At 45.4% G+C, this 21,914-nt stretch overlaps 1 protein-coding gene across 1 annotated transcript in view; it reads left to right on the plus strand.

Annotated features, from left to right (window-relative positions):
• Nucleotides 1-1,960: 1,960 nt before the first annotated feature.
• The window catches only part of SEMA6A (semaphorin 6A), a 128,315-nt gene continuing 108,361 nt past the window's right edge, over nt 1,961-21,914 (plus strand). The window contains exon 1 of the mRNA XM_082620614.1: nt 1,961-2,333. The gene's annotated coding sequence lies outside the window, so the exon portion shown is untranslated. The remainder of the gene's footprint in view (nt 2,334-21,914) is intronic.

The raw sequence follows: 21,914 nt of genomic DNA on the forward strand, positions 1-21,914 counted from the left end.
TTGACCGGTGGCGGCCCGCCAAGGCCCCTCCCCGGGTCCCGACCGGATTCGAAAGGGACGTCCGCGAGCCAGTCCCCACCCGGGCCGCGGGAGCGCGCAGCCAAGAGCGCCACCCCCACGCCCCAGCCCCCTCTCGGAGCTGGCTCCGCGTGCCGTGGTGGCTGCGCGCGCACCTACGGCCGCAGCCCCCCAAACCCCCGCCGCCGCGGATCTGTAGCTGCTTTTGCCTGCGAAAGGTGGGGATAGCGGCCCCTGCTGGCACCTTTGGCAGACAGCAGGGAGTCCGACTTTTTCCCGCTTACCCTTCTCCTCACCTTTTCTAAACGGTTTGTGGAAAATGTATCTTATATATACATACACTCTTGTCGCGTGTGCACTTATTTTATTCTTCGTGAGCCCTCATTAGAAGATGTCTGTATGTAGTTTAGTTCCATGTAGGAACGGTAATAAAAAAGGCGGGGGGGTAGACTTATTAGTGGCCCTAGCCCCAAATAGGGAACAGGTACAGTTTCTACTGCATTTATATTAAGGCATTCGCCCTAAGGGCGACTGAGACCCTGATCTCCTTCCCAATGCTTTTCTCGGCCGACCCCATGACTAGTAAATAATGATCAGAGAGCTGCTTGGCCGCCCCGTGTTACTTTCTTTAAAGGCTGTGGCTACGCAAACCAAGTGAGAAGCCCACTCGGGGGGCAACGTGCTACCGTGCGCAGTCTGCGGGGCAAGCAGGTGGGGAGCGCGCAGCGGCCGGGGGAGGGGGGACATCGTGTGGCCTGCCCAGTGGGCCCAAGCCTGTAACAGCAAGGCTTTTTTGGCGACTGAACTTTCAAGCGGAGGAGGAAGGCTGTGCCTGCCATTCTTCTTCTAATGGTAACAAAAGCGCCTTGGAAGAAGTTGCGATTTACTTATTCCATGAAGCTGCTGGACTCTCATTGGAACTGTGTCTTATTTCTGAAGTTTACATAGTTATTTCTAAGAACAGTCTACACACTTTCCAACTTTAAAAGCAGATCTTCGTTGTTAACACCATCCTTTCCACTACAGTTTATTTGCTTACTTAACATGCTTTATTAATGTGTTGTGTTGTACGTACGTTAACTAATAGCTGTGTTCGTATCTTCGAAGTGTATTTTTAAGCGCACCGGGTTCTATCCAATTCATCTGGGTGCGCAGAGCGTCCATCACTTCTGGAATCTACCTCTTGATACAGTAATCAGAATTAGAAAGGTTCGCCGTTCACTTACCCTCATCTTTAAAACTTTTCCATTTAAGAAAATCGATGAAATCCTTTCTTGTAACTCGCTCCTGCACTACGTCTATTTTTATTAATTTTTCTGATTTGTCAGAGCTCAGCAATGCTGTCCGGGATTCTTTTTTTTTTTTTTCCCCTTGCTAGAGCAAATGCGGGGCTGGGGGAGGCAAGGGCTGGCCTCCTGCCGGCGTCGCCCCCGCGGGGACCTCGGCCGAGCGCGCGGCGGGGCCGGGAATAGTGGTGGAGGGCAGCTGCGCTGGCCAGTCGGTCCAAGGCTCCACCTGCGGCCAAACCGCGTAGGTTCTCCGTCTCTCGGCCTCGCTCGCTAGCGTTCGCACACATAGACCGCAGCTCTCCTTTGGGTCGGAGAAGACGCCAGCCAAAGGAGGCGGGGTTGCAGGAGGAGAGTCCGCTCTGCGCAATCCAGTCCGGGACTTGGCTCCGCCCCGGAGCGGCGGCCTCTCCGGTGACAGAGGAGTAGTGAGCCGCACGGGGTGAGGCTGCAGCCAACTCCGCTCCCCACGCACTCGGCTGTCCAGGCGCTCCGGACGCAGCAGCGGCGCTTCTCCGCGGGGCCGACCGCCCGCGATGTCCGCTTAGGAGCGGCGGCAGCGGCCAGCATTGCCACACCCGCGGCGTAGCGCTCCCAGCCTTGGAGCGGGGCTAGAGGGCGAACCCCTGCGCCAGCCCCCACCCCGCCCCCCCACCCTGAAATGACTTGTTAATCGGCGCAGACACCACCGAAGGGATTGCCGGAGTGGAATCCAAGTGGAATTTGGATTTGGAGAAGAGTTTCTTGAACATTTACTCCTTTCTTGTTGGTTTCTTTCTTTCTTTCTTCCTCTCCCCTTCTCCGCCTATCATTGGAGATGAATACAGCGCGTTTGCATCCCAGAAAGTAGTCGCCGCGACTGTTACCCCAAAGAGACAAGCACACATGTAGGAATGACAAAGGCTTGCGAAGGAGAGAGCGCAGCTCGCGGCCCGGAGAGATCCCCTCGATAATGGATTACTAAATGGGATGCACGCTGTACCAGCCCGCTCCGAGCCCCGGCCGCCTGCCCGTCGATGCACCGAAAAGGTACGGCTGGGGCGCCCCGGCGCGCCCCACCTCCCGGGCGGCTCGGCTCCCTCCTGCGGGTCCCGGGGCCGCGGTCCGCACGCCCTGTCTCGGCTTTGTGGTGCTTGCGTTTTATTTTGTCTTGTGTCCGTCTCCCGAGCGTTGCCCGGCCCTGGGGGAGCAGTCGCGAGCCCTGCCCGCTGCTCCTCTGCACCCTGTGCCCCAGAGACCGCGGGGCTCCGTGCTGCGAGCCTCCCCACCCGCGCTGCGCACACGCCAGGCGCCGCCCGGGACACCAACCGCGCGGATAGCTCCCTGGCCCTGGGATGTGTATGCAGTACCCGGGGGCTTGTCCTCACTTTCGGGCCAGCAGGCAGCAGAGAAGCCCTGAAAGGGTGAGATTCTCGGAAGTGCCCGGTCCTGGTGCGAAGGCAGGGGAAGGGGTTCTGCCCTCCAGGGCTGGAGGAGGTTGGGTAGAAGAGCGCTGTTTTCGCTCGGCACGAGGTTTGGGTTCAGGGGTTCCGCAGATACGGTGGGGAAGCAAAGAGAATCTTTTGTTGTCGGTGCGGGGTCTGGGCTGGGCTCAGTGGAGTGCGGGAAACTTGTAATGGCCCTGGCACTCGCGCACCCTACCACTTGGTGACATCCCGGCTCCCTCGGACGCTGGCACCAGAGGTTCCGGGCTTTGTTTGCTCGAACGAGTGGCCTCCTCCCAGTGTGGCGCGGCGCCCCCGCCCTGGGTCCTATTCCCCGCCGCAGCTCCCTCCAGGGCGGCGAAGACAGCATCCGTCGCGTCTGTGTCCCCCTCAAGCACAGAACCCACCACGCCGGGACTGGCGCCCACTGTGCCGTCTTCCAGAATCTACGAGGTCCCTCTCTGGAAAGAAGGTGTCCCGGGAGGGGGAAGGGTGAGAAGACCAAGCAAGAGATGATGGCTCAGTGCTTGCTAACAAGACGAGAGCTCTGCCCGGGCCCCAGGTTCTGGATTGTCCGGACTACTTGCTGCGTCTAGAGCGCTGCTTCGCTGGCAGTGGGGCGCTCGGGAGCAAGCCCGACAGTGCCCACCCACTCTGCACGACCCTGCTGGGATGGCAAGTGTCTCTTCCCCCAGATGCTCCTCTTTTTTCTCAGCTCCCCACTGTGTTACACGGTGCGAAGCAGGATCCTGAGATCGTTCCCTCCTCCCACGACCGTAACGGTACAGGGGGAGCCAGGGAACAGTCTGGATTTGTGGGGATGGGGGAAGGAAACAGGACTCCACTTTCCCGCTCCCTCGCCGCCCCTCCGCCCAGCGCCTCCTCCTTTTTTTCCAGCGCGGGGTCACTCGACCAGGCGCTTCTGGAAAGTTTCTCTTAAGGCCAGGGGTGGGGGGCACTGCAGAATTGGGGCTCAGCATGTGCAGCCCGCGGGAAACGGAACCCCCAGGGAGGCGGGCGAAACGCCCAGGATACGGCTAGGAGGTAGGAGCCGGCCCTTCGGAGAGTGGCACCCCGGCCGGTGGTCAGCTTGGTTGGGGTCGTGGCGCTGCACTTGCTGGCCCAGTCTCTCAAGCAATTGAGCAAGGGGTGGGCGTGGGGAGGGGCGAGAAGGGGAAGTTCAGCGCAGCACTCAGGAAGCTGGCGCGGCCACTGTGGACAGCGGCTGGCGCGCGGGTGCGTGTGGACACGGGCCCGGGCTCGCTGGCTCCAAGCTCAGCATCCCAGCCTCCTGCACCCCTCGCGCTGTTCTCCAGCCGGCGGGTGTTCAAGGAGGGGCAGAGCAGGGAATCAGGTGTGCGTGGAGAGGGGGAGGAACCGCTGTTTTCACGGCCAAGGCGAGCATTTCCAGGGGCCGCCTCCTGCCTGTACTGCAGGGGGCAGCCCCGCTACCAAAGCGCATCGGTCCTTGGGAGAAAGGCGTCTGCTTTGGGAATGTGGTGGCCAGGGACGGCCACAGTGGGATCACTCTCTGCCTAGGCTGGATGAAAATCAAGTTGCAATTGAATGTGATCCATGAAAGGTTTAAAACACAGGCGCGCGAAGACACTTACACAGACACACTCTCTCACATGTACGCCCAACTTTCTTTGCTTGGAATCTGAAAAGATGTTTAACCCTGTTACAGTGTTCTGCCAGCAGGTCTCAGGAAAGCTATTTAATGCCCCCCAGCGCTGGTTCTGAAGTCTTTCCGGGTACGAAGGTCGAGTGCCTTTGCCTTGCCTTTCTCTTATCCTGATAATTGTCTGGTCTTCCTTTCAACATACATCTTGGGCATTTGAAGTCCACAGTCTGCCACTCTCATGGCAGGGAGAAGATTGTTGGTTCCAGATAATATGAACCCTTTATTAAGGTTTTTTCCCCAAAGTAAAGATACTAGTGCACATTTCTGAATGAAAACATCTTATTTTTCACACCTTTTCCAAATGACTACCAGAGGTCAAGATTGCAAGTATTTTGCATGGTTTTTTTTAATACCCTGTTTAGTCTGCATGGAGCAGTTTTTACAGTAAGCTTTGATTAAACTACTCCAGGCACGAAAGTTAATTATTAACCTAACCTTAAATACTACAGTGGCAACACTGTGTCTCCACCTATTAACCTAAGCCATCTGTTAAAAAATAATTGCACTAATTGTTTGAATTTGGTTTACCCATGCTTGTTTATATGGTGACTTTTATTCGACTCTTGAGTAACCCCCCACTCTCTGTTGTTATTTTGGGTTTTAGTACATTAGATGAGGCACTTTGCAAACCAATCTGAAAGCAGAAATGAATGACCAAGAGATTTAAACCTCTTTTTTGTGTTATGTATTTTTTCATCTTGATATAAAGAGGCATTCTAGTTCATGTTTCTTATTTACAGTTTGATGACAATCTTCCCAAAGCGTTCTGTTTTGCAGTTATCACAGGTTTAGAGATGGGCCACACTCTCATAATGCATATAATCCACATATGTAAATGTTCAACAACACCCAAAATCATGATCTCAGTAGCTACCTGCAGAATATACTTATTGGATAAAACATCTAAGTTTAAATAGGTTAAAAATTCATAAGAACCACTGCAGAAACTCAAGTAAATGTTGAATGAATAAATGAAAGAAATAGTCCCAAACGGTTCACATTTCTCCACTTAGAGTAGACCTAGGCTTTTTTTCCCCTACAGTGAAAAAGAAAATCTATGCCTTCAAGTAAGTGGTTATTATAAAGTGGCAATAAGTGCAACTCTTTATTTACACACACAGAGACACACACACAAACACTCACCCCTAGAGTTCTTCTGAAGTCTAGTGAATGCTTTTCCCATCATTAAAAAAATATAGCATTTGCATTTTGAGGAGGTGGATAACATTGCCAAGTGTGTTGAATCAGAAGGATGGCAAGAATTAGGAAGACTGTTACATTCATTGAATAAAAATAAGAAACCCAAATTAAGAACTTGTATTAAATTCAAAATAAATCCTCATGCTTTAAAGGCAAATGGGTAGTTGCACTCCTTTATGAAATGGAAGGAAAAATACTGTTTTGGACAAGGAGGTAAGTCACATACTTCAGGGTGTGTACATAGTGCTTCAGCTCTTTTCTGAGCAGGACAAAAGAGTAATCACGGGAGAAAAAGTTTTTTTAGAACTAGATTTGCCAAGAGCTAATGTATTCTCCCATCATATTTGTTTGCAGAAAGGAATCACAGAACAAGCCAAACTAATTGCAAATGCTTTAATTAGGCATCTGCCGTTTTCGACAGTGGAAAAGCCTGCACGTATCTCAGCACTGCCGCCCGCCCCGCACACACTTTTAAGTTTCGACAGTTCAGTGCCCTTGTCCCACAGTGAGTGTTCCCTGGGTGTTCACATCACCAGGGGAAGGGGAAACCCGGAAGCATCCTGCTGGGCCCTCCCGTAACAGTGCCCCCCACTCTCTTGGGGTGCCCTGGGGCCAAGTTGTCTCTGAGAGATTTCTATTCCAGAGTGAAGGCTTTTCTCCTCTGCCTTAAAATATGCTGTAAGAGCAACTGAGCTATTCTCTGCTGGCAACCACACAGTTGCCTCTTGGGGATATGGTAAGGTAGGGAAGGGAGGGAGGCATTTAATCCCTTTGAAATGGACAAGTAAGATGTCATACCACAGAAACCTCAAGGGGAGAAGGGAGTTCGGGATACTTCTCAGCATGGGACTATTACAATGTAGTTTATACACAAGGGTATCTTGCAGAAGAGTTCTTGCAAACCTTTTGATTAGAATAATTCTAATTACACTAATGGAGAACGTCACATACAAGTGTCAATACTTTGATGTTTCCCAAATAACCCCCTCAGCCCAGACTTCTCTCCTGCATCTGTGATATACACAATGCCTACAGGGGGTAGAATCTAATAGACACCTCAAACCCTAATGCTCCAAACGCCTAGTTCTCGATCTTTCTCCTCCACACATGCTTTTCTTATCATCTTCTCCATCTTGGTAAATGGCAATTCCATCCTGTGAGTTTGCTCACGCCAAAAAACTCAGGAGTCATCCTTGACTCTTCTCTTTCTGGTATCTGCATCTGTCCTATCTGCCATGTTGTCAGCCCCACCTTCAGAAAGCATGCAGACTCCCTCCAGGTCTTCCACCTCAGTGGCCCTCACATAAGCCAAGCCACTGTCGCCTCCTGCTGGGGAACCTACTGTGTAGGCTCCCAGCTAGTCTCCCAGCTTTGCTCTTGGCCCCCTACAGTCTTTTCTCAACACAGCAGCTGAAATGATATATATTTTTTTTACAGATCAGGTTACATGTGCTCAAATGCTTTCCCATCTTATGCCAGTCAAAGCCAGAGTTCTTTCTATGGCCTTTGTGGTTCCACTTGATCTGCACTCGGGTCCCCACCTCTCTGACCTCCACTCCTCCTTGGGGTCACTTGACTGTGCTGGGCATGCTCCCCCCGGGCCCCTTTGCAGGGTCTCTCTGCACTTGCCCTTTCAAGGCTTGGGGCGGTCCTCTGCCCAGAGAGCTGCAGGATTTGCTCCTCTGTGCCTACAGGTTCTCTGCTCACATGGTCACTTCCTCAGTGAAGCCTTTCCTGATCATATTTACTTCACTTTTGTCGCAACACTCCTTACCCCAGTGGATAGCCTCAGGTTTGTTTTTTTTTTTCCTCTTAGCACTTCTCACATCCTGACAAACTGTCTGTTGTCCTCATTTATTTTCAGTCTTCTGCTAGACATAATGCCATTATGTTTCTTTCACTGCTGTATCGCCAGCACCTAAACCTGTGCCTGGCACATCACAGCGCTTTCATAACAAGTATTTGTTGAATGAATGAAGAGTGAATCTTTTTGCAAACAACCCGTCTTTATCTCTTTTGCCTGCTCTTGTTTTTCTATGATATGTGTCCATTAAATGAGACACCTCTCTGCCTGCATGAGTGTGTATGTGTAACACTGTCTTCCATGTACATAGGTGATGTGTCTCATGCACCATCAGTGGAGCATTCACTCTGGGGTGTTTTTCCAGTCTTCGTGATGGATTGAAGCCTGCTCATTACCACACTCACATCCAGTCAGTCCCCTTCTATAGCCAAGAGCACACATCTGTGGGACACCTGGTTGAAGCTAGAGGGAATGTGAGTTAGGTAGAATCACCCTTCTAAGAAACAGAGCTAAGAAGACAGCCAGCACTTATTGGAGACTGAGCTTTTGGACTTGGACTCATTTGTTCTGCATTTTAACCACTGGCCACAGAACCTTCTTGCCTTTTTGGAGTTTGCTAATAGTAGTTTTTAAAATTCAACTTTCTGGGGCTTCCCTGGTGGTGCAGTGGTTAAGAATCCGCCTGCCAATGCAGGGGACATGGGTTTGAGCCCTGGTCTGGGAAGATCCCACATGCTGCAGAGCAACTAAGCCCATGTGCCACAACTACTGAGCCTGTGCTCTAGAACACGCAAGCCACAACTACTGATCCTACACACCACAACTCTGAAGCCCACGCACCTAGAGCCCGTGCTCCACAACAAGAGAAGCCACTGCAATGAGAAGCCCACGCACCGCAACGAAGAGTAGCCCCCGCTCACCGCAACTAGAGAAAGCCCGTGCGCAGCAATGAAGACCCAACACAGCCAAAAATAAATAAATAAATAAATAAATTTATTAAATAAAATAAAATAAAATTCAACTTCCTACCAGGAGGAAATAGTATGCCCATTAACCCACATTTCTATCCTGTCCCAGTGGGGTGATAACTGTTGTTGAAGACCCTGTTCTTGGAGTTGGACGATCTGGGTTCCAGACTCACTACAATGGACAAGCTACTTTTCTCAAGCTGCGTTATTTTAAATAAAAACTGTGAACAGTAAACCTATGCTTTATATCTAGTAGGACTGCTGGGAGAATAATATGAAATCATGAATGTAACTGTATTTGGTAAAATACAAAATGCACTCTGGAACTTCCCTGGTGGCGCAGTGGCTAAGAATCCGCCTGCCAATGCAGGGGACACGTGTTCGAGCCCTGGTCCGGGAAGATCCCACATGCCGTGGAGCAACTAAGCCCGTGAACCACAACTACTGAGCCTGCGCTCTAGAGCCCGCAAGCCACAACTACTGAGCCCACGTGCCACAACTACTGAAGTCCACACACCTAGAGCCCGTGCTCCGCAACAAAGACAAGCCACCGCAATGAGAAGCCTGCGCACCTCAACGAAGAGTAGCCCCACTCGCCACAACTAGAGAAAGCCCTGGCGCAGCAATGAAGACCCAACACAGCCAAAAATTAATTAATTAATTAATTTTTTAAAAATGCACTCTGGAAATTTGAAAAGTTTGATGCTAACTCCTTCCTCCGTTCCCGAGACCCCAGGCCTAGCAGAGACCCTGCTTCATTGTCTTCTAAATCATAAAAGAAAGATTATACTGTGTTGATGTCATTTTAATGTAAACCACATTATGAAATTAAATAAGATCCTCAAATTCACTGAAAATGCACAATCTACCTAGTGTACAGATGCCAACCGTGTCAACTAGTGATTGTTTCCAGTGTGACCAATGAATCGGGCAAGGTCACAGGAGTGGCACTCTGCCAGGCATTATAAAAAAAAAAAGTAAGGGCTTGTTTTTGCTCAGGTAAGTTCTAACACAGTTCATGTCAGTGAAAGCATTAACGTAGAACAGACATATCAGGGCGAACTAGGAGTCAGGGGAAAGAAGTTTTGATCTTTACTATTTGCTACTATCTTCTCCACCAAATACAGGGCAAATTCATTAGATTTTGTGGCATAAGTTTATAAAAAATGTGGAAGGACTGTTGGAGGGAGGGCTGTAGACAGCTCTGGAGGTGATGCAGAGGCCACACATCTTAGGCAGACACAACACAGATTGCATCCCATTTTTTGCCATTTACAAATAGTGTGACTTTGAGCCAGTTACTTATCTGCCTCAGTTTCCATTTGTAAAATGCTACAGTTTACATTTGTATTACAGTTGTCGAGGAGAGTAAATATGACATCTGTACGTTTCATGGCCCAATGCCTGATACACTACACACACTCATTAAATATAAAGTGTTATTTTTATTTGGGTGACAGTTGTCATGGAGAGTGCCCTGGTGGGGAGAATACAAAAGGAAATGGCCATACAAATCTGTGACATAAAGAGATGATGTAAAGGAAACACCTTTGGACTGGAAAGGAACATTCACACTGTAAGTAAAATACACACTCTGCACCCACTAAAGAATCTGAGAGTACCCACATTTGGAATCTGAGAGCTGCCCATAATGACTGTTCAGGGATGAGTTGAACTGACCCCAAGGACCACACACCTGTCATAGGGGAGGAGCATGGCTGTCAATCAACTCCTCCAAGAGGCTATGGCTGGGACTACTGCATGAGGGTCTTTATGGTGGCCATATTTGCCAGGTCAATCTTCCCTGGCCAAGCCTGAAACAGTGACAGTTTGGGAGCACCTGAATCTCCACGCAGAAGCAAACCACTACCTTCCCCACCAAATGTAGGAAATAGTCACCTGACCCCAGTGGAGACAGTGATTACTGCTGATATATTGCTATATAACCTGAAATTTGATTCAAATGATAATCATACAGTTTCTTATCTGACTCCTCAAAAGCACAGCAAAAGGGGCAATATTATCAGTGCCATTCCCTGAAGGACCAGGAATCCCTCCATGGCTTAGAATTACAGTTATTTTCATCTAGGAAAATGTTTTTCTCTTCAATTTTGTAAGTGGAAAGAGGACATACAGAGAGGGGAATAAATCAGCAATTCACATGCCCCAAAGACTGAAGGACCAGGTCCTGCGGAGCAGCCAGTGTGCGCCTGTTGCTTTGAAAGTACTGTTAGTAATAGATATTTCCACATACAGCCTTGAGACCTGAGGCTTTCATTTAATGTGACTCAGCGCTTGCTAGTGGTTTCCAACTAACCTATAATTGCCATCTGCAGAAACTTTAATTCAAAGAATCCAAGCCAATTCAAAAACCTTAGCAGAAGAATCTCTAAAATTGATGCCATTTACCCCCTCTCTTATCCCTTCTGCCCTCCCACGTGTTTAAGACCAAGCCTTTGGCCGTGATTTGATTTGAAGCATTTATAGAACAGAACAGGATCTGGCATTGAACACAATGAAAACATGTCATTGGAAAATAAGCATTTGAGGGACTGGGAAATAAGGGATATATTAATTGGGGTTTAATGTTATATGAGAGTTTTAAAGCCAGGCTTTCTGTGCATCTGTTCTTCCTCCCTTTTTCCTATTCCTGAGTCCTTTTTTCAGGAGCGTATTCAATCTTTTCATTAATATTGCAGCGACTCTAGGGCTTGCCTCACCCCCAGACTCCTACCGTCCTTGAATGAGGAAAGTAAGAGAATACTGATGGAGCTGGTGAATGGAGACGTTCCTTTCCTGAAAATGGAATGCTTTATGAAAAACGGCACTCCACAAAAACCACTCAGAACAATCCAACAACTGTCTCTCCTCCTTTTTACCCTGAGAGCCACTTGACTTCATTCACATATTTTGGTGTTTGAATGCCTTTGTTCTCAGGCCTCAGATACCCAGGTGGAACACCGGCCTATTAAGCCTTTCATTATTCTAAAAACGTGAGCATCTGAGTTACTAAAAACATTCTCATCTCTGCAGAGTGAGCGGTAACTAGAAACCGAACTGTTTACAGCATTCTAAACTGGGGTATAGGTAGCAGAATGGCAGTTGGGCGGATTTTTATAAGAAGAATACTTGTTAATGGTTTCTGAGATGGATTCTGTGCTAATTCTCCTCGCATCATGAATGATGGCCCTAGCTAGACACTGTCGCTGGGATCTTCATCTATTAATCATGGAGGCTACTTTCTTATTCGGTTGCCATAGTTTCAGGGCCTCGGATAGTGTTGGGATGTCTTGGGAAAGGTTTGAGATCTACTAGGCTTGCGAGGCTTGCAGTGATTTTGCCTGTTGTGGTCTTCTGAAAGCACTGAAAACTGCTTCTCGTATAATTCAGCGTTGGATTAAAAGAGGCGACTTCTGAGAGGGTCTCCCTGGACCTTGTTACGTGCACATCCAGCTGATATTTACTCCAGGATTTGCCTCTTACTCAGTCTTGCTGGTAAAAAATTACAGTCCAGGGGCTGATGTCACTTTCATCTTTCGACAAGAAAGCCAAAGGGTACGAACTCTTCATTCAGGCTGTCTCTAAATGTGGAGGTAAATGAGGCCATTCCTGACTTCGCTCAAATCTCAGTTTCATAACTTGGTTTTGGCTCTGTGGATGGCTAAATAAATAAAATGACCTCACGAGTGTTGGATGTTGTGCTTTGGTACGGCCACGTAAACACTCGTGCTTTCGTTCAGGTTTCACCTTTATTTTCTTTGGTTCGACACACATTACTAAAGGGCTAGAGACCATGTGACTGCATTTTGCGACACTGGCCCAAAGGTCTACTGTTTTGCCAGCTCTTGAGTGTCGGAGCATTTGTTTCTTCCTGTGATTATAATATCTTGCTATTTCGGGTTGATGAGGAAAAAGCTCTCCAGTGGTGGACATCTCGTGTGACCTAGTCAAGAAAAGATCTGGAGGACTAAATTGCTACAAGAGGGAGATACACGCACCCCATGATTTATGTGCTTCGTGTGTGATGAAGAACACAGCTCTCCTTTGTTAGGTAGAGTTGTCCTTGTGTAACAGATACTGGTGCGCTTCTTAATGTTTTAGTTCCCATTTCTCAAGTGGACTTTCAAGGACTCCTGTATCAGTCTAAGCCCAGCCGCTTAATTCCTTTGTAAATTAAAACATAAAATAAAACCATCTCACAGTTGAAGCAAACAGCACTGAATTCAGGACATGCAGTGCAGCAACTGAAAATCCAGGCGATTTCAGAAGACGAAAACCTTGAATTCATTACAAATGGGCCTAATCTAGAATATTAGTCATTTTTTTTGAACTAGAAAATAACTAGTTTTTATTTCAGGGTGAGCTTCAAAGCAGCTGTTTTAAATTTCCCCAGATCCAGCCTGCCAAAATTTTTGTTTAAGATCAACAAGAATTTTTAATGCACGTGCCTATTATATTGACCCCTCCCTTACTCAACCACACTAAATGATTGATCTTAGAGGCCAATAATTTGAAGTAAATTAAAAGGATAACATGGCCTTAATTGCTACTGGCTTCACCAGGCTTCTGGGCACAGGAATTCCTTGTGGAGAAACACTTTTAAGTGTCACAGCAGTTTTTGATCATGTGGTCTGGCTTACCCATAGGCTGCAATTATCCCCCCAGCCCTCCCCCACCTCCCCCTCAAATATCTCTGTGAAGCAAAGAAAATATCCATTTGTAAATTCAGTATTAGGGACCCCTGATTATTCGGCAGGGTCAGAAAATAGGTCCTGCTTGTTTTAGAGTGTTCTTTTAAGATAGTTGTTTTTTTTTTAAAAAAAAAAGAAAAGAAAAAAGCATGGAGTGGAGAGGACAATGGGATTAATATTTCAGATCAGAAGCTTTTTTTGTTCGAAGAAGAGTTTGTGGGAATTCAGTTTGCTGTCCTCTCGACAATGACAAGTTTGTGGTTACTCTTTGGTATCTGGTCAGAGACGACATTGCACACTGGAGCCTTAAGAAAAGTAAGCAGTGCTTTTGTGAGACTGTCAGTCAAATACAATGTAGACTTTAGGTAACCTTAATTAATGATTTCTGATAACAGATTTTTTGGTGTCTCCAAGGCATCAATGCCTCGGAGGCTGCATTTTGCTGGAACATTTTCAGACAGCGGTGACTTGAACATGCTTCCGTTATCTTGCCATGCAAACCATACTAGGTTCTTATTTTATGAGAAATGTGATTCTGTATCATTTGCAGAATGATCATATAAAGAATGAAATATCACTTGGGGAACAGCTGAAATTTATAAGTGGTGTGGAGTGTTTTGAATCTTTAGAGGAGTCATTTTTTTATTTTAAAGGAATTTACCTATCAAATTGTTGATATATACTGGCTCCTAGCTGGATTCGAGGCCATGCCTTCCAAAGATTGAATGGGGCTTTGAGCAGTGCCCCGATTCTTTCAAATGAAAGCCACTTACGCTGGGGATACTGGACCAAGTGGTATTTCCTTTGCCTAAAAGTACTCTTTACCGAGTGCTAACCATAACGACCAGAACACTATAGGCACTGGAGAGAAACAGGCCTTACTTTTGATTTACAGTACTTTTCCCTTGTCATGAGTTTTAGAACAGATATCAAGAAGCTGAACTGTAATGTTAATGTGCTATTTACATTCAACTTTTAACTAGAGGGGCCTAATGAAAGTTCGGTATAGTATATTAATGCCAACTTATGGATTAAACTACTGAGTGAATAATCATTTTGCAGCTTATACGAAACTCTTAGTAGCATATAACCTGTCTAGTTTAGCATAATTTGTGCTTACGAATTATAAATGCTTAGCTTTTACAATTAGGCTTACTGATCTATAAGCGTCTTAATGAGAAATTACCTAAGTTGATTGGTATTATTTGCTGTACTGTGTTCTAGGGTAGTGATTATCTGAAATAATTGGCAGGATGGTTGTCCCACTGCATGCAATATGGTTTTACTTCTAATATAAATTAAGTCAACCCTGTGTTATGATCCCATGTTTGCCCAGACAAGAGGAAATGCTACTGGTGTCATCTAGAAGGAACAGAGTAGTTTCATATGTAGCCAAGAGGAAGGTAACAAACATCTTTTGGATACTTTTCTTTTTTAAAGTGATGTTCAGCGTACAGGGAAAAGTTTTCTATTAAAAAGTCAACTTTTATCTACATGGTGTTTCCGTTCCGTTCGTTTGTGATGAGGGGACGTTCAACAGGTTGAATATGCTGATTAATTAAATCTCCTGGGAGATCTTGGAGCGTGGAGCTTTCGTTTTCATATTTTGTCATGTCCAGAACACAAGACCTGTGAATACTGCCCAAACACATCCATTCCCAAGAATGAAAAGGACAACATAATTGCCATTGCTGTTAGAAAACAGCCACTTCCAGTTCCCCAAGCCAGGTGTGCAAGAGAAGGCTTTGCAATATTGTGAATAGCTTGACATTATCGCGTTGTTATTGAAATGCAAATTCCTCTGAGCAGAGCTTGCAAAGGTTTCCAACATAGGACTGGGGCAATGTCTTTTCTTGCTTGTTGTCAACCATACCCAGTCTTCACTGGAGGGCTCATTCTATTAAAAGTAATCATAATGCATTTGCATATTTCATTGTTTCTTATTGCCTGTGCTTCAAGTGCCGGCCTTCCCAGGACGGCACCTTGTTGGGAGAAGACAGACTGGCTTACAGCCGTGACGTGCAAACCCAGGACTGCTCTGCCCAGGAGGGAGTCTTGCCAAGTCCCGTATCAGATTTAGAAATCAGGCTTAGTGGTGATGATCAACATCAACAGTATTTACCGGTGTTATTACTACTAATAAAGACCTCACTATATAGTGCTTATATTTTTCAAAGTGTGTTTATAAACATCACCTCATTTAATATTATTACAACCTGGGTTAGGCAGGGCAGATATTATTATGCCCAATTTAAAGATGAGATAACCGAGGTTCAGAGAGTTCAAATGATTGGCCTAAGAGTATATACCTCTGGTAAGGGGCTTGAGACAAGGTCCCCAGCCTTCTGAATCTGAGTTTTTTATGCTCTGTGCCATTGTACGGTTTACTCAATACTTCAAAAATTTTTGAAAACAATTTACAGTCTTCCAACTGAAGATGTTTTTAGATTATGCCTACTATGCAGATTGACTACTGCCATGAAACAAGCTTAGAAGTAGCTTTCCGAGGACTTCACCTGAGGGTTCACTGCCATTGGGACCTAAACTCCTGGCTCTGGGTGGAATGCTATTGCAGGTCATTGTCTCCAGCAGCTCTTAGGGCCTTGAGTCTGTCATCCAAAAGGACGTCATTTGAAAAATGGAGAATGTTGTTATTTAGGATTCTAGTCCTGTTTTATAGTAGGGATAAAAATAAACAGTGACATAAAAGTGGAAACTTTGGCCCTGCTGCAGGGTACAACTGGAGGGGCATTGGGGTGAACCAGATATTCAGCAGGAATACCCTCCTGGGGCTTGCAGCTTGTACCTATGAAACAGAAGCACACTTTTAGCAAGGAATAAGGTAGACCAGATGGCTCAACATAAATGGCTCTTCCCTCTGACCAAGGTCATTTTACTCCTCTGGTCCACGCTGCTGGGTCTAGTGAAAGCAGCAGTTCCATTTAATTCAGCAGATAGATATTAAGCACCTACGCTAGGCAAGTTCTAGATACTGCAGAGACACAATGATGACCTAGTTCAGAATTTACTGATTGACTGCACACCCATCCAAGGCCAGACATTGGGTCGACATTCTATCAAGGAAGTTAGATTTGCAAAAAATCACTGTAGTGTCTGAGATCTGACTATTCTCCATCCCCAAAGCAGAGTGGTAAGGATGCTAAGGACAGGAAGGGGTGCTCTGTCCAGCTGGGGAGGAAGCATGTCAGCTGCATCTCAAGAATGAGTGAGATTTTGGTACATGGGAGGCAAGGGGCAGAAGAGCAGTGGGGCTAAGGGAGAGGCAGGAGCAAAGGCCAGAGGCAGAGCAAGGCAGGATGTGGCCCCAGAGCAGCAAGGGGGCCTCCTGATGACTGGTGCTGTGGCCTGAAAGCCCAGCGGACAGGAAGAGGGATGGAGAGCAGTTTGTGGAGGGCTCTGCCCTGCTCAAGAGGTGGGACTTGGAGCTGCAGGCAGTTGAAGCTTTTCAGCAAGATGATGATGTCCTCAGATGCGTGTTTTAGAAATATAAATCTGCTAGCACTGTGAGTGGAAAAAAAGGAAACAGATTCTGGGTGTGTTGACAAAGCACAGCCGTCAGGACTTAGGGACCAGTTGGACGTGTGGGGTAAGGGGGTAGAAGTAGTAAAAAATGGTTCCAAGATGTCACGTCTGGGGAGCTGAGTGGATCGTGGTGGCACTGGCCAAGACAGGAACCCAGGTTTACAGACAAAAGAGTTAATATTTAACAACTATCATAAACCATATGTAAATGACACATAAGAAGACAAACGCCCAAGCCTGGGATTAGTTCTATCGTGCTCACACCCAGCTCTGTAAAATGAGTGCTAAAGATTTTAAAATTAAGAGCATTTAAACTGTTGCATTTGGTCTGGCAGCTGGGACCACTTTCTCCAACATTAGGGAGGTTAATAGCATGATATGAGGTGGATAATAATGAGAAAGACTGAAGCACCGTCCAGTGCATCTATAAAAACTGGCTACACAGTACAGGAGGAACGAGAGCACGTGATTCACTCATGGAAGAATCAGGGCCTAGACTGAGCCACCTGTTTCCTATTTTTTTCATTCTGAATGGTTTTGCTTTATGCAAGTCTTTGAATTCTGAAACTAAATGTAGATGTGTTTGTCCCTTCCTCCCCTCTCTCCTCCTCACCCTGCCTTGGGCATATTTACCAGTGTTGATCTCTTAAGTTGCCTTGTGCAACTGAAATGTTACAGATGATGTAATTCACAAAACACAAACAACACCTAAATTGTGTTGTTTATTTAATAAGACAGTGTTAGCAGACAGCTAAGCCTAGTTTTGCTGCATTATGCTAAAACTGAACACTGCTTATTGTAGAAGAAAAAATGTGTTGAGTAATATTTTATTTAGGCAGAAATAAACCTTCAATACATAGGTGAATGAAGTATTACAGATTTCGTTTTATGGTTTCAACCCTTAGATAAGTACTGATACAGTACAGTTGTCCACAAGAATCCTCCAAAGACCTTTAATAGTTGAAAATAACTAATATTTATGCTATAAAAAAGAACCCTAAAAAGATGGATATTCTGTCTTTACCCTTCACAGTGCATTTTTATTTCAGAGGCTTCTAAATGAAACTTCTAACAGGAAAGTTTTATTCCATAATAAAGTTCTGTTTTACATTTTAAAAAGAGGTTGAATAATGGAAGTGAAACAAAACAGGATTGGAAACATCAAGTATCTTCAGGGGGCTTTAACAAATAAGGGAGTTTCTAGAAGGGAGAAAACGTTTATGAAATTGTTTGCTTTGAAGTCTTCTTCTAAAGGCACATTCAAATTAAACATTAAAGAATGATCTGATGATTTTTTTTTTACACTGGGACACCATATTTGAGTTGCTGTTATCTACTGTGCTATGCCAAAGTACTGCTTGGTGTAGGATTACTTAGTTTCTAACTTGCAGGCTGCCCTCTAGTGTTACTTGATATCAACACAACTACTTTTGTTTACATTCCAGGAAAGCTGAAAAAACATAGAGACTCCTACCATCTACTGATAGTTAGCAGCTAAGGTAGCCCAGCTAGTCACTGTCTCTAAATAGCGTTAAGAAGTTTGATACCTGCTTTGAAAGGGGATGAACAAATTTAAATGTGTCCATCACCAAAGCTCTTGATGGCAAAGAGGACAATATGGTGTGGAAAAACACACACACTCATGACTGGGAATTCCAACCCCATATAAGGAGTTAAACACCGAACAAGAAGTTTTAAGACTGTGTTATCCAATTAAATTAACTTATATTTTCTTTTATGTCACACAAAAGAACAATATACGATGAAACAAGCTCTGTCAAATAAGTCTAAAAGGCCTTCTTTAATAAGTTTAAATTAAAATTATAGATGTCAAGAAAGAATTTTCAACCACCATTGGGTGGGAGATGTTTGACCAGATAGCCTCACCTCCAAGTCCCTGGCGTAATTAGCCCTCAGGGAAGAGTTCTCTAACTTCAATACACTATCCTATTACAGACCTTCAGTGAGTAAATTTCAGCACTTTATAGATTATCCTCTGAAGATATTGAGAAGCATGCACTGCAGCCTAAACTGTGGCATTAAGTACTTTCTGACAGTAGTGCCAGCTCTGCTTTTTCTCAGATGAAGAGTAAGCACACTCCAGAGTCTGCAATAAGTGGAGAGAGTAAATTTCAATCTCGGTAACTATCTTTTGCATGTGTACTGTTGGCATCCTCAGTGGGTTACGGAGGTAACGTTACAACGGTCCAGGTACATCCAGCTCATAGCAGTAGAGTGACTGACATGAATTTGATAGAAATGTTGACTGTTGATGATGATTTCCCTAAAGTTTTGAGACTAAGATCAGGAAAAACAACTAAGATCTCATTACTGCTAGAGAGACACAGAATGAAGCTGAGGGTTCAAATTACATTTGGGAGTCAACTTTCCTTCTAGAGGGGTGACATGATGCAGGAGTTAAAAGTATGAGCTCTGGAGTTTCCTGTTCTGTTGGCTGTGAGATCTTAGGAAAGTCACTTAACCTCTCTGGGCCTTGTTTTCCTCACCTGTGAAATGGAAATACTAATAGTGCCAACCTCACAAAGCAATTCTGATGGCTGAATGAGACCATATGTACCAGAATGATGTCTGGTACATGGTAAGCACACAATAAAAATTATCTATTATAATTTGACACCAAGTTATCCTAATAGAATTGGCTAAATTCAGTGTTTCATGTCACCAGGAGGGCATGGTTGTTGGCATGTAAGTTAAAACTGAAATGACGATAGTAACCAGATGAGTCTTCTGGTCTGCCTGCTTCTGTCTCTTTCTCTATGTACTTCTGTGTGTCAGAGCCTGGTTTTAAATAGTTGATTGAATAACCATTCATTTCTTCATTTTATTTAGGAAATACTTAGCACACACCTACAATATGCATTGAGCTATATTATATATTAGATCCTACTAGATAATCCCAAAATATTAAGCAAGTGTTAGATGAATAGGTTTTGATTCCCATTTTAATTTGCCTTTGTTGGGTCTGGCATTCAGTGAGGAGCCTGTGTTTATCAGGCTTATGCCACAAGCCTTCTTGCACTCTGGGAATAGACCATGTAGGAACTCCAAAGGAATAATACTGAGGGAGTTTTCTGTGTTAGATTTTAGTTAATGTTATATTTGGAATCACGGTATTTCAAAGAGGGCCCAAAGGTCTCTGTTAATCTAATCTGACTCAAAATCAATGTGTAAATACAAAAAGTTTATACGACAAAAGTTTAAGGTATATATGGCATTAACTACATACCCCAATAAGCTAAAAGTGTCAAACTGATTCACTGGCTTTAAACACTTGTTTTTCACAAAACCCAAGAACTGAAGCACTGAACAGCAAAGTAATTGGCTTGGAAAGTGAATCCCTATTCCAACCCAGCCTTCACCCCTACTTCCCCGGGGTGCAATGAGAGGACAGAAAAGAGGTTCAGTGACTTAAGAAGAAACACAAGGGCCAAGCTGATCGTTAGCTCTCAAGCAAACACAAGTTAATTCTGGCTTTATCCATTCTAAGTACTTACTCCAGCGGGCAAAGCCTAATTCACAAAAATAAGGGAGCTGCCGGTCAGGAGTTAGGTAATGTGTTGGAGACTGCGTACTTCCTGAGATGATGGATGATGGGAACGCTGGCCCTCCTCCCCTGTGGCCGGGAGCATTGTGTTTGTTTGGTATTCACCCAAACTCAGGACCATCTGACAGTTGTTTGGTGTTTCCTGTGAAATGGACTTGGGCCCTAGCCAGATGCTAGTGGACAGATGTTCACAACACAAAACTGTCATCAAAATAGGCACTAATTGGCACCCTCCTAATGATCAGAACAAATAAGGCAGGAATGGGCTGGATCTGCCGTGACCATCCCAAGGTCCAAGCCTGCCTCTCCCGGCTTAGGGAGGAGGGCTTGCTGGGAAACCCAGCTCCGTACTCAGGGATTTTGGGTTCCTGGGCTCTGTGACATAAAACCTCCACAACGGATATTTAGTGTTTGCTTTGAGTGTATGGATGCTTGTACGTAGGTGTTTAAGAATCGAAACCTTTCAAGAAGGTGGGCAAATCAGGGTTGTTTGGACTTCACCGCCCACCTAGGCAGGTCTTAAGAGTGCGGAATTTTCTCCACAAATTTGGTTTCTATGCAGTGTTTTTTGAACACATACTTTATAAAAATTATCACCTATTACCTTCATGTGAACCCTCAAACAGAATGTGTGCACTTCATACCTCTGGTTGTACCTGGTTAGTAACAGCTGCAGCATAATTTTGTTCAAATATTTTGGATAAAATGGATTTTTAAAAACCTAAGTTAAAGTGAGTATTTCAGGGGCAAACTGGTTTGACAATGCCCCATTCGTAATTAGGTAGAGTTGTTCCTACTTGTACAGGCTACAATCAACTGTCTTTGATTTCAACAGTCAAACTGTCTTTTGGTGCCTTGGGGGCACTTTTTGAGTAGGAATTCTCACCTCTCTTCTCTCCATTTTGCAAGTTGGGAACAAACTCTTATATCCTGGCTTATTACTACTAACAGAATATTACCTATCTGGAGAGTGACAAATAATTCTTTGTAAAGCAGGATGTAGTTTTATAATAAGTGATTTGGAACATTTTTTTCCTGATATTACTGTTCATTGTTTTCCCTGGATTCAGCTCATATGCAGATGAGGACCCAGAATAGAGACCCTCCCTAACACTTCAGACTCTGCAGCCCCTATTCCCACCCCCATGCATTAAAGCCTCCTTTTCCCCACCCCTTTCCAGAGCTAAAGATCCAAGAAAGACTCATCCTCCACCCAGTTCTTTCTAAAACATGCTCTATACTAACCCAGCTAAAGAGGCTGGACACATTTTACTAGTCCTTTCTATAAGTTTATCCAAAAAAAATTATAGACTTGGTTGAGTGTGAGAAGATAACTTACCATTGTATTCATCCTGGTTGAAATTCTCTAGGGTTTTTTCCCTAACATCTTACTCTCCGGATTTCTCTGGCCCAAAAATACAGTCCCTCCTTTCTATTCTCTACTGCGGTTCCTGCTCCCCCAATGAAAGGCAGCTGCAACTAAAGGAGCTAGAATATGCGCAGCAACCAATGCTGGGTCCTACTGAGCCCATTGTTTGCTCCCAGCACTGTGGAGCCAAATCTCATTTGATAGCACAGTGTGTTCTAGGAATTCTACTTCATCAGTACAACAGACCTTCTCTAATGCTTTCCTCTTTTCCCCACTTGCCGCTGTCACAGCGCCGCACAGCCCCGCGGCCAGCAATTATGATTCACTTCTCGCCAAGGCTCTGCTCACCCCCATTTGCAGGG

The sequence above is a fragment of the Mesoplodon mirus genome (assembly GCF_964341445.2).
Source record: "Mesoplodon mirus genome assembly, chromosome: 5".
Classification (NCBI taxonomy): Eukaryota; Metazoa; Chordata; class Mammalia; order Artiodactyla; family Ziphiidae; genus Mesoplodon; species Mesoplodon mirus.